This window comes from Choristoneura fumiferana, chromosome 24 (assembly GCF_025370935.1).
Source record: "Choristoneura fumiferana chromosome 24, NRCan_CFum_1, whole genome shotgun sequence".
NCBI lineage: Eukaryota > Metazoa > Arthropoda > Insecta > Lepidoptera > Tortricidae > Choristoneura > Choristoneura fumiferana.
Window position 1 is genome coordinate 1,976,219 of NC_133495.1, and position 4,734 is coordinate 1,980,952.

At 37.1% G+C, this 4,734-nt stretch overlaps 1 long non-coding RNA gene across 1 annotated transcript; it reads left to right on the plus strand.

The window, feature by feature from the left end:
- The first annotated feature begins 340 nt into the window (after positions 1-340).
- LOC141441535 (uncharacterized) lies at positions 341-3,208 on the plus strand. The gene is made up of 3 exons (XR_012452810.1): positions 341-541; positions 1,184-1,388; positions 1,638-3,208. It is a non-coding gene; the product is annotated as an uncharacterized lncRNA (long non-coding RNA).
- Positions 3,209-4,734: the final 1,526 nt, after the last annotated feature.

Sequence of the window (4,734 nt, forward strand, 5' to 3'; positions counted from 1 at the left end):
GCTAATCCCTCCAGCCAGAGGGCTTACTCCAAAATTCGAAAATCGAAGTTTGTATCGTACCGTCCCTCTTACTCTCGTATTAAATAGTATAAGTGTCAGAAGGATCGCACGACACGAACTTTGATTTGCGAATTTCAGAGTAGCCCTCCTTTGACGGCACGGGGTGACACTCTTTTCCAGCCCGAATAATACCGTAATGGAAATACCGACTTTGCTTTTTCGTATAAGCCCATATAAAATGACATTAGCTTCTATGGGCTTCTAAACGAAGAGTCGGTATTTCCAAGTCGGTGTTATCCGGACCTAGAAAGATTGACGTGTCACTTACTATGTAGGTACTCATTCATACTCTTTGCGTGTCACCCCCCGACCCGACAGCATGTGCAGCATATATTATTTTCCTTATTTTCATTTGTATTTTGTTAGTAAATTTAAAAAAAATATGTTTATTGTGAAGTGAAAAAAGTGTCGGTGGAATAATGTTTGTAATAGATTCGTAAACTTATCGTTTTCAGAATAATGTAGTGAAAACATGGAAAAGGTCAGTTTGAGGTTAAACGATCGTTGTCATCACTTTTTTTGTCACTCGGCGTCAGACAAGGGGTAGAAGGAGATTGTATTTTTGGATACGCGGACCGGTCGATCGTAGTCAAGACTGGTCCTACTCCACAAAGTGCAAAACTCAAAACTTCGTATGTTGCCGTCCCGCTGAAGCTTATGTCCTTTAATACGCGAGTGAAAGGGACGGTGCGATACGAATTTCGTTTTGCTACTTTCGTATTAGCCCCTCTGGTTTCAATTATGACCTTCATGTAACGTATTGAATTCATCAACTTGTATACCCATTGGCCCAAGGGCCGCCAGTAATAAAAAAAAATTTAGAGGTTTCCTTTTTACCTTTGACTTTGCAAGTTAAATTCGACCAACTTCCAGTAGTCAGATTGTCTTGAAATTTGGCTAACTTATGTAAATTGCGAGACAATACAATAATCTGGTAGTGACATCTTGGTAGTCTGGCCAGGATCGTTTCCGCAGGACGGAACTCTTCAACGGTTAATGGCATGGACTTGAAATTTGACACCTTAACATGAAGCTATTCACTAAGGGACTAATTAAATCAATTTTTTGACAAGATTCACAATAACATTTTATACTAAAGAAATGATTTTCTTTATTGTTTCAGGTCCTGAAAGAACACACTTTGTGCCCTTATTCCATTATTTTACCGGATGTGACACAACCTCATACTTTAACAGAAGGGGCAAAAAAATCGCATTTAAGGCATGGAAAGGATATTCAAATGTGACATGAGGGTTTGAAGCACTTTACAGAGGGGAATATACAGACTGAACTGAAATTCAAAAATTTGTAATTGCAATGTATGACAGGTAAGAAAAGGATATTTACTTAGGGGCTGTTTCACCATCCATTGATTAGTGTTAACTGATGGTTAAATGTGATGCCGTCCCTATTTGTTTTGTTCGAATAGACGGAGACAGCATCACATTTAACCGTCAGTTAACACTAATCAATGGATGGTGAAACAGCCCCTTAAAAGATACTTTTATCCATAACTTCCTTTTTTTTGTATAGTTGTCCAGAACTTCCTTTTTTTTATTAGTTTATTTGTTTTTCAGATCATGACCCTCTGTGGCAATAAATGAGTGTTGCAAGCATTTGTTTACAAAAAGGGACAGGCAAATCGAATATCCTACAGAAGCTGCCCTCAAACAACATACCTTAAGGGCAGTTTTACAGGCTGTTTATATTTCGGGGCAGTGCCTAAAGAAGACTCAAAATATTTCTTGCCCATCTGAATGGGATTGGCAGAAAGAAGCAGAAACTTGTGTGCCACTGTGGACCCAAAGTCATATGGCTGCTCAAGCATGCCTAGAATTAATAAGATGTTGGTGCGTGAAATCTTGCAGTTCCAGGTGCAATCACTTCAAACGCCAGCTCTAATGTATACTGAGTTATGTAATTGCGGAGGTTATTATTTGTGTTTATTTTTAACAATGTTACCTAATTTTGTTTATAAATTGAAGATGATTAAAAATCACACTAATATTATATAGGAGAAAGTTTGTGTGTTAACTTAACGGGGTCCTACCAGTACCAGTTAAGATGGGATGGGATAAATAAAAATTTGTATGGAGCGCTCGGTGCGCGAGTGAGACGCGCACTTGGCTGGTTTCTTTTGTTAGTATTACTTGTTTTTCGGGTCTTTTTGCCGTCCCCTGCACTGCGCTGACGCACGTCGCGGTACTTTGAATATTTTATTTTACATTGAAAATAGTCAAATTTATATTTACTGTTAATGTTTTTAGAATCTGCATTAAATGGGCTTTTGGACAGTATTTTTTATAAGCCAACTTTAATATAACAAAATATGTAAATATGAGGGTTTGTTTGCATTTCGTTACTACTTAAAGTTTATTATTTTAAGTATTACGTCATAATTTGCTACGGAATCCTAAAAAACTGGTATGGGGAATGAATTGGGCATCATCCAGTAACATGATAACGACACCAAACTTGACTCAAAAGTTCAAACTAATGAACATGAAATACCCGACATAATCACATTTTTTAGAAAAAATCAGAAGATATTTGTGTTTTCTAATAGTTCTTCCATCAGATAGGAAATTTTAATGAAACATTTAAAAAAATATTTAAAGAAACACGCCTACACTGGATGGGCTTCTAAAGCGAGAGTCGTTAAAGCTTTGCAACTGCCCCAAATCTGGTGCGTACTAAAGATTTTAACTAGCAACGATTACAATGCAGAAACAATAGCTAAAGCTAAAAGCATTATGGGTCTAATAAACTATAAACTTATATGTACAGTCAGCAACGAAACTTGCCGAACAAAATAACGTTACAAAAGATACTAGACACATACATAAGTTACTAACATAGTTACAAACAAAATTCCATTTACATTATAAGTTTCCAAAAGTAGCTATACAGTAAACTTCCAAAAGTTGCTGGACAGTGTATTTCCAAAAGTGGCCGGACATTATATTTTCAGTGGCTGAACAGTAGACTCCCAAAAGTGGCTGGACATTAAACTTCCAAAAGTTGTTGGACGTAGTAGGTATCGTCTTAGTGATTTGTTAGACCATGACCGGACCAATTTAGAATTTAGACTGATGACAATCACCGAAAAATGTACAGCACTGTCATTATAATATATTTGTCTCTTTCATTTTGGTCGTGACATCATTGACATGTCATTTGTTTATGCCAGCCTCTCGCTTCTTACACTATTTTAGATTTTAACCGACTTCAAAAAGAGGAGGTTCTCAATTCAATTGTGTTTCACGTCATTTATGAATAGATTTTACAAATTATTTTCTTTAATGGATAAGTTACACTCCAAGGGGTGGTGGTGGCTTTATTCAGGATTGCAGAAGTCAGTTTTCTAAATTTCCAATTTAATAGTTTTACTTCATACCATACAAGGTTTTCTCGCGTTGTCATTTCTAGATCGTTCCTATAGCTCCAATTTATATCCACTGAAATATTTGATAATAAAATGACTGAATTCAATTATTAATATATACTTACGTCTATAACATAATTTCAAGTTTTTTTATTTTATTTCGTAGATAACGTGTTCTCAGAAATGCGTATCGATCGGACTGTAGGATCGAAAATATTGTTCTACCTGTCGACTATTTATGTGCGATTGTACTGATTGTACAGATATTTATGACCTTGACTGTACTAAAATGTTCAGCGACAAAATCGAGTCCTATGAAGAGTAAGCACTTCATGTAAAGTAGCTCTACGCTTCCTATTTTCTCTAATAAAAAGTTTTCATATTCCTAATCTTCCTAGCCTTCTGGTTTATTTCAAGCAGTAGTTCAAGATTTTTCCGTTGAACTGTTTGTTTTCTATTAAACCTCTTTTTTGACAAGTAGCTATTCTTCTTTTTGAATTGCACATTCCACGAACATTTTTTCTAACTTTTGTTTTTAATGCTGACAATGGATTGGTGGATTTCGACGAGGGACCTTTGCGGAACTGGCAGATAGTTCAACCTTAGCACTATATTTTCCCCATAGAAACTATGGAAATATATGTTCCCGTTTTCAAGTTATAGACCTTTAAAAATTCATACCAAAAACTACTTTGTGCAAACCCTAAACAGGTGGCTGGGTCAATGTTCTTACTTGTAAACAATCTTAAGACGTCAGGATATTACGTTAATATGTTGCCATTTGTCCATTCTTTGGTCTGCGTGCAACGCTAAAAAAATCGTTGCAGGATTTGCAGAGGTGATTGTCTCTGGAGTATTTATGTAATTTCTTAATTAATAATTCTAACCACAACAAATAACTGGCATGACATGACATGACACAGACATTCACTCGAATGTACTCAATCGTCATAAACAAAATTATGTTAACAAGACGCCGAACAAGAGCGGCCACGCAACGTGCACGACTATCACCTCCGCCCGCGCCGCCCAGCCCAGCTCCTCGGCATCGTCGTCGGGCGACGAGTTCGCCACGGCGCCCGACACCAGCACCGAGTCAACCGGTGGTGTAGTGCGCCGTATGCGATGGACTCATTCTATGAATGTTAACTGTATGCGCGCCTACTATGGGGCTACAGAGGGGGAAACCATTTAATTGTTTATGACGACAACGACTTGTAGCCTTCAATCAACAAAGGATCTGTCTGTATAATTTGGCAAACATATTTATATGTTTGTTTGCCACGAGC